Here is a 13,976-nt window from a genome sequence, read left to right as displayed (position 1 = left end):
TGTATATATTGCAGCTCCAGGGTTTTTTTTATCTTTGTTAAAGAAATGCAGAAATGGTTCATTAACTGTTAGACATGTAGGGACCTCACTGTTGCATAGCTTCCAGGCCAATGGATTGTGGCTGTCACGGTTATGTTTTTGCTGATCCATATCGGGACACTTGGAGCAGGAGTATAGCTGCAACCTCTGTTTATCGAGGAAATGCCGAGGTATACACCATAGTCTGCCAGAATCCCAGGGTAGCACTAGCAGAAAGGAAGGAGCCTTATCACCGGTGTATGGAACTGGAATCTGAAGCTGTAGGAATGTGGAACTGTTCGTGGAGAACTCAATGCCGGCACCTGTATCCAGGCACATGAAGCTGGAACCCACTAGAGGGAACTAAGGAGGATGCAACCCACGGAAACCCAGAACAGAATAAAGCTAAAACTGGAAGCAAGAACTCAGAACTGAAACCAGGAGTGAAGAACTCGGGACTGCGAGCTGGCTACAGACCTGGAACCCACAGACAGATTCGCAGAACTGAAAATGAACCCTCTGAGACTCAAAGTTAGCCCCAGCTACAAGACTGATGATAACAGGAAAACTCCAAGCTACTGCCGAATTGAAGTACGGTAGAAAACCCAGAGGTGCTTCCCAGTATGCAATGGAGGTCCTTGCTGAGAAACAGACAGCTTGGAAAATGCAGACCTATTGATGCGAGACAACTAAAGCCCAAAGCCAGGGAACTATCTTTGGGAAAAGACAGAAAGTTGTTCTGGCAATAAGATGGACTCAGAAGCTAGTTTAAATTGGCTGCACAGGTCATGTGAGCTTAGTTGCTGGAATCTGATTGGACTGAGACTATCACATTAAGAATTCAAAATGGCCACGCCCATGCAGCAGAACAGACAAAAACTGTTTTCTTACAAATGGTGATACAGTGCTCAGGAATGCCAGAGGTGCCCAGGAGAGGACAGGATGGCCGTGAGATGATACCAATGGACATGTGTGACTAAGAACCTGATGTGTGACAGTGGTCAGGTTAATAGCACGGTTACTTTTTCAGAGTCCATTGCAAGATCAGATTCAGACAGGGCCGGATTAACCATAGGGCTAACTGGGCTAACAGGGGCCTATGGCATCCAGGGGGCCCGTGAAAGTGCTCAGCAGCAGTATTGATCGGTCGGGGGCGGGAGTCCTTCCCCGGCGCGCTGTACTGAGGAGATCTCGTGAGTCTCACTCTCACGAGATATCCTCAGTAAAGAGCGTACAGCGCGCCAGGGAGGGAGGTAAGTGCTGGGGGGGGGGGGGGGATCCTCACAGGGGAATGGAGGCCCCCTTAGCCCAGGGGCCTCCATTCCCTTAATCCGGCACTGGATTCAGAATCAATGAATCTATGTGTCACAAATTATGATTGGGAGACTCTTTAGACCAGCCTAGTGTGGTACTACCTGCTAGAGAGGTGCGGAGAGGTATTCACCAGTTCAGGTATTGCTGAGAGCACAGTAGCAGAGCCTCGAGAGTACAAGGATTTGCTGTACGCTGTATACTTATGTCCAGGGATTTGATGAGCATTGGTACTGAATCAGGAATAGTATAGCGGTGTGCAGCAGAACTTCAGGTATAGTTGAGTGCACTGTGGCAGAGACTGGAAAATACAGGAAACTGGGGCAAGCTGTATACTAGGTCCAGGAATGCTGGAGAGCACTGGTACTGGATCAGGACTATATAGCGGTGTGCAGCAGAACTTCATATAATGCTGAAAGTACTGGAGCCAGGAGTAACACATCCACACAGGAGGAGAAGACTCAAAGAACTGGCAGTGATTAAATGAAACAGGTGTCCTTAAGTAATGCAATCAATAGAGGGCGCCAGCCAATAGGAAAGAATAGGAGCAGTTAAAGAGCCAATCTGCGCATGCGCAGACTGGAGGAAAGATGGTGCCGGACAGAGGAGCCTGCGGCGTCTGCCTGATGGGGAGCCGAGATAGGAGACCCCCAGTGAAGTAGTTCGGGACCCAACCAAGCGATCGGCGGGCCCGGTATGGGACACTATGGAATATAAACTAACTATTAAAAAGCACATTTTTAAAGTTTGCAGTACAATCCATTTTTACAAAGGCGTTGCAGAACAAATTTCATTTGGGAGAGATAAGAAACTAGTGAGTCAATTACTGAGAGAAGTGAAAAAAGCCCTAAATACGGTGAAAATAGGATTTAGGGCTTCTCCCTATTTAATAAAGCCTGCTGGCTGATGAAGACTTTCACCAGGTATCACTGATGATGGCCTCTGGTGTAGTCTTCCCATATATTTATCATGTGGAGCAGTGATACAAGTATGGACTTCGAGTTCCACTGCGCGTGTGTGAACCTGTAATGATGAGTCATGTATGTGCAGGGGAACGATGAACTGGCTGTCAGTGTGATAGAGTCCTCTTCCCCCTGCAGCTAGTATTGCCAGGGAGCTGAGCATAGCTCAGCTGGCCCACCAAATTTTATTTTAAAATTGCTGAAAGACGACTTTCTAACTTTGCGTTAAGTAGCGATAGAAAATATTCCTTATTGCCTATTATTAATAAATAGACCCATAAGTCTGATGAGTAAATCAGAATGTTGTCTATGTAAACTATAAAAAAAATAAGTGTAATCCTTTAAAATGTCATTAATGAAATGTTGAAAACCTAATGGGGCATTGAACAGCCTAAAAGGCTTACAAGGTATTCATAATGACCATTGTATTTGTTGAAAGTGGTCTTCCACTAGTCTCCTACTGTAATACATATGAGATTTTAGGCAACAAGTAGAATGAGTTTAGAAAGTACTGATGCTCCATGAATATGATCAAAGAGTTCAGAGACCAAAGGAAAAAGGTATCAATTTTTGGTAATTTTGTTTTATCCTTTGTAGTCGCAGTGTGTTAGAAAATGTTATTTTTCTCAACAAAGAAAAACTCAACTCCATCAGGAGAGCAGTTTGTGGATTCTGACATTGCAAGAATTTCAGGTACAGAAAATGCATACATAAGCATCTAGGAGGGGTAAGACCAGGGGCTTAATCTGTGGCACAATCAAAAGAAAATTTCAGTGGCAAGCTTTCAACCTTGCTTTTGCGAAAGACATCTGCAGATTTGGAAGGAAGAGGATTGTAGATTTAAGACAGCCAACGGAATGGAGAATGCAGATTTAGTTTTTTCCAAGTAAGGCTGGGTACACACTACAGAAAATTTCTCCCAATGCAATATCGTTAACAATTTTATCAATGACTGAAAAGCCCAAACAGTATGCTGATTCATGTGTACACACTATACATGGGTTACAAGATTTACCTTCAGATCTGTGCTCTTCATCTGTTATACCCATCGGCTGAAAGATCGTGATTCTGAAAACACTATGGAGATCTAGTCGTGAGTGCATACACACTGCAGGATTGGAACAGCATTGTTCCATCATTGAACGAGATTATTAATCCGTTTATAAAATGAAATAAAATAATATGATGAGCTTTGGAACGATGATCATTTATCAAAGCATACACACTAATGCAATATTGGGCCAAACAGTCGTTTTTCATGGGATTGGCCTGATAATCAGGTGAGAAACCTGTAATATGTACCCAGCCTAACTATGAAAACATGAAGGACCCCAAAAAGGAATTGGCTGCACTTTCAATAATTGACTAAAAGTGGGTTTAATGGCTGAGAAATTTGATATAAGAAAATGGGTTCCTTTTCCAGGCCCCCAACGTATAAATTGAGAGGAGCAGTGTTAGATAATTAGAGCCCCCTGAACTCACACTACCGTCAACCACTGTTATGTTGAATTGTTTTTTTTTAGACAGTAGCACAAAAGAAAAACTCATGGCGCACGGTGAATACAACCAAAGTGGTAAAGATGAACCTGTCCCGCTGCTGTACAAGGAATATGTGGACTTCTAAACAATTCACAAAGAATAACGATAAATAAAATGAAATTTATCTATTTATAAGTCGTTCTCAACAACAAAGGGGAAAGGAAATTCACTTCTTCTTGCTCTATCTAAAAATCAGTTACCCATGATACATGTGGGCAGGTTGCATCCTTTATATGTCAATATTGTGGGTCATCTTTATTGAGACACCAAACAGCAATTTATTATTATTTATTTATGATTTTACTTATATGCTGGTACAATTAAACTATGTTTTTCATTATAACACATCCTGTTATTTTATGTGTACCTAAGTGGTGGTGACAGCCTCAGCCCTGTACAGTTTATTGTTACTTTTTTTTTTTACGAATGACAGCAATCTGTATTTTTTAAATGAGGAATTGTTAAATAAAATTATTGGCAGTCCAATAACGCAGTAAAGTTTCTCACACATCAAGTGTGAGATCAGCATGGGAAACAATATTTTTTTGGTTGGAGAACTGTTTTCATTGCTGAGGATGGGCTCTCTGGAACCACCAAGATTTTGGCATTTCTTGCCTCCGGGAACATTGGCGACTAAATGGCCCTTAGTGTCACAGAGCTTATACAGCCCCGGGTATCTACTGCTAGATCTTTTTTCTTCAGAAAATTGAAGTCCACCTACATGGCTTCTTCAGGGAGTACTGGTTTTTGGAAATTCGGAGCCAAAGAAGCTGCTTATTCTAGATTTGTTTCCTAAGAACGCTCCATAAAGTAGACATCAATTTTATTACAGACTAATGAGCTTGCCAAGAGATGTCAGAATATTGCAGCTGGATTTTGTTAGCAAGCCCCTGCTAGAAAGTTCATTATTCCATTAGGCCAATGTGCGAAACCAGACGGTGTATTGACCTATTGTCTTAGTACCTTGACACAGACATAGCATAATTAAAGAATCGTGAAAAAAAATGACCAGGCTAATAAACAACTTTCCAAAACCGTGAAATGACGACATTAGTTTTGTGCAGAAAACAATTGTACCTTTCCCAGAAGGGAGAGGACCAGGTTAAATCCTCTACGAAGAGCAGAAACTTATAGTATATAATTACTTTGTCGCATTCAGAGATGATGTTCCTGAGGATCCCCAGTGTAGCGTGGCAGCAATTGAATGTGTAGGGTAGGTACTGGCTATACAAGTAAGTGCAGGAACAAAATTAACATTTGAAACTCCAATGCTAGTAGCAATAGAAGCCTGAAATAAAGCCAAATGGGGAGAGAGACCTTAAAGAAACTGTAAAATCTAATTTTGTTTGGCTCTTGCTTTTTCTTTCACATCAAAAGGTCTGGAATAGATGAAGTAGGCAACCAGCAGAGGTGCAGACATCAAAGAAAGTCTTCTAATATACATAGTACTGATGCAATTATAACCTATTGGATTATATTGATCATTTAGTGATTTACAAGTTAATGTCCAATTGTTCTCCTCCTCTCCCCTGGTTCCAGGTTTGTAGTACTTGCCAAGTGGATAGGAGGGTGTTTAGCTACAAATTACATGTCAGGCAAGGTGGAAGTGATCACTATTTAATCCATGGTGTTGTAGGGTTTTAGCAGTTGGCATTAGCTCATCAAAGGTGCACAATCTAAATGAGTTTTTTGTCTTCACCAAGGACCCACTCGTAAAGCTAATGGACTTTGTATCTGAACTTCCCCGGGCCGCAGCCCCAAAGTTCACCTTGAACAGGAGTGTGTCTACTCAAGAGAGAGCATCAAGCACCAGGACCAGTGTCGCTTTGGGTGGCATGACAAGCACTGCAGTATGTGACATTATCTCAGTCCTTCCTGTAGCCACTCAGTAGGCCCACAGAAAGCTCTATAAAGAATGTAGGAAGATTCATCATTTTACCAGAGGATTCTATAGATTAGAGCAGCAATAGTCCAGTGGTGGATTCCCAAAGAGAACAAAGTTTTGGTGCATCGACATGACCAGGTTGCTTGAAAATGAGCTGCATTTAATTCAATGAGCTTTGAACGGAGCAGAATGTCTATTAAGGTTTGGCCGGAGGAGGTTAAAAATACTAATTTATCCCAAGTGAACGGCCCTTAAAATCATGAAATGATTCCTTTTTAAAGCACCACTTGCTATGTATTCTACTCTAGTCAATGCTTGTTGAACAGAACGCAGCCCAGGCACAGTCTATATATAAATATTGTTTCCATTATTAAATCTCTGTGTAAACTACACTTGTGAGAAATCGCAGACTCTGGAGGTGAACCCGCTGTATCACTAGCAATTGGCATTGGTTCACCTGAGGTACGGAGTCTAAATGAGTCTTCTGCAAGAAGGTAACGGACTTCCTGATGATTCTCTCTTTGCAAACATATTGGACCTCATTTAGAGTCGGACGCAAAGTCTGTTTAAGAAGTGTAGGAGTGGGAGTGTGCCGCAGCTTGGTAGGGTATTACGAGTGGCAAGCAGCCCCAGTTGCGTCCCACTCTTAATACCCTATCGAGCTGCGAGCAGTTCCTGCAGCTAGCTAACCGCTTGCGCCACCTAATTCCTGCCGCACAGCGTTAGCCCTGTTTTGACGTGTGTTGCGTCTGCGCCTCACTGCGACTAGGATGTATTTACATGGTCACACCTTCACAAATCCGTGTTCCTCCCATTCTCTCGTAGTGAGTCGCAAGCTGTCGCAAGTTTTAATTGCGTCCAAGATGCAGGCGGATTTGGTGCTTTCTGCACATGCGTGGTAGTGTTTTTTGGTTAAATGCGCCTAAAACGGACTTTGCGTCCAACTCTAAATGAGGTCCATTATGTATACTTGCCAACTTTTTTTTCCCCCTCCAGGAGATCCGGAGGGGAAGTGGGGTGCAGGGGCGGAGGGAGGTGGGGCACAACAAAACACGTCATGGAGGCTCCCATCCTGCCTACTTCACTAGGAAGTGGGCAGGATGCTGGAGACTGTCCTGCTCTCCCAGGAGTCCGTAATTCTGGAGTCTCACCGGTAATTCCAGGAGAGTGGGCAAGTATGTTATCATGTAATGCCAAATCTTCTAGTAATTACTAATGATGTTTGCATATTTATTATTGAATTCCTTATATATTACATTGTAACAATAAAATATTAATTTGTATAGTAATGTCATTAAAAGGAATTATTAGTAGAAATCTGAGCAATGGATTGTGTATAAACATACTAGTGGAAGAAACACTCAGGTATATGCTTTATAATATATATATATATTGCATAGCCACACAGTATTTATTGTCATCTGGTGTGGCAGTGACAATAATTAATAGATCATAATTCAGTATATATAGAGGGATATAGGTGACACCAGGACATGTACATACTGAAGCTCATGCATTGCTTCTGCTTGTGCAGAAATCTCTATGGGTCATGGGTCCAGCTGTGTGTGGTTCATTTATAAACCATAATATTGGCGCTATGCAGTGAGTGTTAAATGTGCAATCAGGATTACACAACAGATATAAAGGTGCACACCCTCATTTTGTTATTATTTCATGGTCCACTTGAGTAGACGCTTTGCATAGCATCTTGTAGATTTAGGCCACGCTTATCTATGTGCCTGTATAAAACAGGTGCATGACATTACTAAGCAGGAAACCAGGCGCTTATGTTCTGTGTCTTCATTAGTTGGGGCTTGTAATTGTGAGTACCCCGTATGGAGAAAAAACATGTATCATTGTGCCTGTAGGAATAATGTCTTATTGCACATTTACATCTATCTGGCAAATATTTATATCATCTGGAAAGTGTGAAAGATGAACAATAAATATGTGTGTTCTGTGATTGATTATACTGTACATTTTGATGATTGTATTCGTTATTGTTAGGCTTTTATGAGAGAACAAGTTTTTACATCAGGCGATTTTGGTGATACGCTTGAATTCCTCATTTACAAAAACCTTGCATAAATTGTGTGAGAAATTATTGTGCTGATCTCCCTTTGCACCATTTATAAGATGAACATATAAAACATTGTACCATTCAGCACATTCTGTTTGGATCAAATAAATAGCTTGTAACTGTATGCTTAATATGAAGCAATATTCTGATTATAATTGCTACTTGTACACTATTACAGTATTATTTTTGTTTTACTTTTATTGTAAAATATATAGCAAAAAAAATGCTGTCATCATCATCATTATCATAATAATAGGCAATTGTATCTTATAATGATCTGTCAATAAAAGAGTGAAAAGCTTAATCTAATGAAAACACCATATGGAAGGTGTGTGTTTAAAGGAGTTTGTGTGCAGAATCTGCTGTTCAGCGTAACCATGTAGACTGGAGTTTTCCTGACAAATTCAGTTTTTGCATCATTGTTATCCGGGTAGGTTCTTCAGTTGTGTTATACAAACCAAAGTGCAGGTGCACACTTTAGACACTAAAACCATGCTTAATCTTAATTGAAAACATATCTATATAGTAACATCTGCAGTATTGCTATACAATATAACTTTTCTGTAATTTAACTTTTTCAGATGTACTGTACATGGTCATTGTTTCACTGTAAATGAATTATATTAAATATAAATAGCACAATAAGTATACTATATATTATATTTGCCATGCCTATAGCCTAATTAGAATAATTGGGAAAATAATATATTAATGCGGTCATGGTCAATCCTAAAATCTGAACTTGCTTTAGATAACATGGTTTCCAGTAAATCCCTTTGTGTAAGTAAACAAGAGGTAATGTCTTATGTTGTAAGCTTCAGATGCCTGCTTTATGTCACCTAGCTTTTATTGTTTATTCAGAACTGTCTGTTGTCACCAGTCAATCCTTTTGTTTATTGTCCAGTTAAGAGCTCTACAGATCCTACAAGATTGTCTAAATCCCTTTGGCTACAAAAGGACCATCTTTGGGTCACTCCAAGTAGAGAGTATAATCCTTAATGGAAATATAATGGATCAAATCAATACTTTCCATAATCCTTGTTTGAGAACACTCTGGATAAATTTGTAACCACTGGAACTAGCCAAATAAAATGTGTCAATGACATATACTGACCACATCTTACACTAAGGATGTAAGTACACTGGTGCTAAAAAGGGAACAACCCCCTTCATAGGTTGTAATGGCAGTATGGACAATTGTCAAGGACAATTATTAGCACATTTCAGGCGCGCACTTAGGGGGGTTCCCTGTCATGGACTCATTGACAGGCTGGTCCCTCCCTTGGGACCAGCCACTTACTGAAGGGTGGTCTACAGATCCGTTGTGTCCTCCTCTTTCCTGGGGTGGGCAGCGTGATATGTGCAGGAAATAAGAGAGGCAAATAGAAGAGTCTGTCTCTGAAATCTAAACAGCTGGATGGTAGAAGGTAATTGTGGGGGGAGGGCTCTTACTGTAATAGGGATGGAGACTGGTTATTAAGTTAATGGTGAGGGTGGGTAATAATCATTTAATAATGGATGGGCAGTATTAATTTGGGTTAATAGGTTTAATAATTTAATGTTAATACCAAATTATTTAATATTAGGCCAGTTTGGGAGAAATATATCAGTACCATTCAATTAATGTCAGGGCATGTTGGGGAAAATAGGTCTATCTATGAATTTTGAATGCTATGAATTTAATGTTGGAGCTAATTGGCCGGAAATAGGTATATTTATTAAATGTGAATGTTATTAATTTAATCCTGGAGCTGGTAGTGAGGAAATAGGTCTATTTGTTAAATGTGAATGATTTTTAATTTAATGTTAGCACAGATTTTAGGTAGGGAGGCCTAATTATTAAACATAGATGTTATTGATTTAACATTGGGGCTAGTTGGATGGTTCACTAACTGCTAGACTTCCATATTTTATGTACCTATCCATTTTTTCCAAACAGGGCCCCAACATGCCAGGATCCAGACAAGCAGCAACTGAACTTAAGACACGGGCAACAACAGGTAGTGGAAGTCTCAAGAACAGGTAGGAGAGATCAGCATAGTCTGCCAACTGTCCTGATTCTGGTAGGGTAGTCCATATTTTGTGTGACTGTCCCGCTTCACACTGTACTGCTTGTTAAGGGCAAGCTGTGTGCACTATTGTGAACTGAAGGAGTTTGCTCTTTATAATCAGTACGGTGTGAAGCAGGACACTCCTCCCAACTATCCTTGCAGTCAGGATAAAGCCCTGACTGAGTGGGAAAGTCACCTAAAATTGTGAATGCCCCACCAGACCAGAATGAGGACAGATGACTATCAATGCCGGTATTTGAAGGGGATGGGAAGAGTTGGAGAGCAGCCTAGCACTGTCTCAAATGATAGCAACACCCCTTGGCAGCGTGATATATCAACTTCCCTCTATAAATCCTGTGCTTGCCCCTGCATGTTAAGAAAAAAAAATAAGGCAAATATTGTTTGAATCAATTTCAAATTAAAATAGTATGGAAATTTGATTACAAATCATCTCACTATATAATTGAAACATATTTTTAGACATGGTTTAGAACATATCTATATTTTTATGACACATCTAGTTTATGGTGACACAAAAATATGAGCCGATAAGCTGCTTGAGAATCACTGAGTAATTAGGCAAGAAGAAGAATCAAAACAATTTGTTTATTTACATATGGTATTTAGGACGACCTTTATGTTCCATCATGTGGTTGTGTTTTTATGAGGTGAGGTACACAGACTATTTTTAATCGCCATGTAGCACGGCCATCATGTTCGATCGTGTTGTAACGCAATTAATAGTGTTGTGTAAAGAAAATCTGTTGCTACAGCGACTAATCATCTAAATAAAGTATAATGGGACAGGCGATTAATTAGTGTAGCAAAAGGTTTTCTTGTCATGAAGCCCTGCTTTGACTTTTGCAATGAGGCATGCTGGGATGCTAAGCTTTAGGGGATGTGACATAAAGCAAAAGGAATTATTTTTTTTTACATTTTGGGGACTATTGCTTGCAATTAATCAATCAAAATCGTGCAGAATTTCAATCTCAGAGACTAAAAATCTTTAGTGTAACCAAAGCCTAAATGTGATATTTGATATATCAGACAGATCTATAAAATACCGTTATTAAACAAAAACTAATTATGTAGCTGAGAAATATACATTTATGTGTGTAGGTCCTTCCTTACACAGCAGAGAAGTGTGGCCTTTTTATTATAATTCACTCAACACATATTATAATGTTTTTATTTCCGTAATGTTTCTGCATTGCACAATGCAAAACTCTGAGATCTTAATTGTTAGAATAAAACTGTTCGTAAGAAATATCAGGCTGAGGAAACAGTTTAACCTGGGAGCTTGGTCTCAGTTACTAGCCTCCAGCTCTGGTGTCACCCAACTCCAATAAAAACAGCCGTTTGCAGGGTCTAGTAGAATCTATTTCTCAAGGAGCATAATCACTCCTTTCATTAGTGACTTACTATTTAAAAACTAAAATAAATATTATTAACCAATGAAATGCCTAAGGACAAGAGGCATCTTATTGACCCCCTAAAGGACAGTGACCCCTAGCAGTTAAGTAACGAAATGCATTGTTGGGTATGTTGCACAATACGCATCACACATTGGTTTCCTCTATCCTGACACCTTCCTAAAATATTATTCAGCCACTGCTGATATAGCTGCTGGAATAGAAGGCTGACACGTTGTATAAGTGGCAACAAGTTGTTCATTTCCAAAACAGCAGAAAATGTCGATCAATGTAATTTTTTTATTTTTAAAGAGAAAACGCTTTAAATATGTTTCTGCATATACTTTTACTTTTTACCTAGATCCAAAGTGCTCTGTGAGATATAGGAACACACGGAATATAGAGAGCAATAGCAACTGCACCTTGATATAGTAATACAATGACCATGATCTGCTTGCTTCTCTCAAGGAAGATGTTTTAGATGCAGGAGTCACTGCAAATGATGATAAACGATATTTAATTAAATGGTGCTATGTGCATAACTTTGTTTCCATTCACGTCAACCAGCTGGATGTCTGCTTTCATTTTCTATAAAGTTCTATTAATATTACTGGTAGACTGTATCTGTTAGCTATGAGTTATGGCTCATTTGTGCACATTGCATCATGGAATTATAAGTCCCAGTTGTAATCGAATATTAATTTAATACATGATTTTTTCCACTGCAAAATATGGATAAAATACGCCCGTTTGCTGCAGCCTAAAATATTAATTGCCTGTTTTAGTAAAAAATGTTCTTATGTCATATTCTGATTGAAACTCTGCACATCCTTCTAGCACTAATAGTCCCTTGCACACAAAGCGTTATTCCACAGTATTTACTCCTGTCCGGCTCTTCGGCCTGTCTATGTCACTTGATAAATGGCTCCAGTTCGTCAGTCCCAGGTGAGTACATGTTCTAGAGGCTCTATACATATTGACATTGGGTAGCTGTCGGTAGCAGGGAGAGTGACAGGTTGTAAGAGGCCAGGATAATGTGGACAAAGACTCTGCCTTCTTGTCCTCCCCCCGGGGAGAGGTCGGAATTGTCCCTTGGAACATGCCATAGAGACCTGAATGCAGTATGAAGTGGTAATATGATACATGGACTCCACAGTCAGCCCATGTCAGCTAATATATTTACTTTTCTTCACTTAATTGGTGATGGGTCAACAGCACATTTCAATTCTCATTTCTCTCTCTCGTCTGTGTGTGTATGCATGTATATATAATAATAATTTAATAAATTGTAATTTTTTTATACTGCACCACATACATACATATATAAGGAATATATACATAACTAAATAATATATATATATATATATATATATATATATATATATATATATATATATATATATATAATGTGTGTGTGTATATATAGATATAGATATACATGTATATGTGTGTGTGTGTGTGTGTATATATATATATATATATATATATATATATATATATATATATATATATATATATGTATATATATATATATAATGTGTGTGGTGCAGAAACAAATTTCTATTTTTTAGAAATAGAATTAGTATAAACTATAGAGAGGCAATTACCTGGCCCAGTCGAGTAAACTGAGGCATTTTCGGTGAAGTTGTATTGTGTGCTGATTGCATATGTGTAAGAATATCACGTGATATTTGATATATTGTGAGTGTAATTAAAATTGAACTTCAAGTGATTTTGAGACATTAGTTTTGCGAGTTCTAACTAAGTAGCACTGTAATTATTACTTACAGTTTGCAGCTCACAAACACCCACCATCAGTGGGACAATGTCCCCGTGATCACATACAGTCCTATACAGATGTTTCAGCATAATAGGGGGCTGTGAGATGTTGGAAAAGTGTTTATAGCAGTGCTAATATTCTTGCTGTGACAGTATAAATAAAAAAAAATTAATTGATGTTTATACTTTGAATAATGATAAATATTTGATATTTATAATGTATACTACATCTACATGTATACCTGCTTTTGTGATAGTTGGTGTGAGAAAGACGAAGTATAAACCTGATCCCATCCAGGATTGCCAAACCTTTCAAATATTATTTTCCGGTGACTGCGTTTGGTTACGTTGTTTAGTAATTTTTCCTGAAAGTAGAATCAGCGTCTGCAAAAAATTGTGGCTCTTTGGTTTTTTCACAGTTTACAATCCTACACAATTTCAGCATCACCCATGTTACACCTTTAGGAGTTTTATTACAGTGACTGGATGGGTCTGGATGGGTTTCTTCTGGCTGTTAAACTGGACTCGTTTTTAATCAATGTCAGTAAATTTACTTATGGTTGGCAACCCGGTTCCGATTCTTAATAAAAAAAAAGGGCCTCATGGGTGTATAATGACTGTCTCACCCCTTGCCCGGTCAGTAGAGGTAACAGGATAATAATAGTAGGGATTTGTCACAGGCTCCCAATGTCGGAGTGAATAGGTCAGATCCAGCACACACCTGATCACCAGAAAAAGTGTTCATTGAATTATTGGTTATAGACGTCGACTATCCCTACAGTATTACTGCAGTCACTATTATTGCTGAGCCAAATACTAATCTAACTAGTCCTCACCTAATAGGTAACACGTACAGTGTACATCAGACCTCATGTAGGTCTGATGTACACTCAATGCATTTGTTGTTATTATTTTTAGTGACTCTGCTTAACCCCGATT

Source organism: Mixophyes fleayi, chromosome 5 (assembly GCF_038048845.1).
Source record: "Mixophyes fleayi isolate aMixFle1 chromosome 5, aMixFle1.hap1, whole genome shotgun sequence".
Taxonomy (NCBI): Eukaryota; Metazoa; Chordata; class Amphibia; order Anura; family Limnodynastidae; genus Mixophyes; species Mixophyes fleayi.
Note: the sequence above shows the minus strand (reverse complement) of the source record.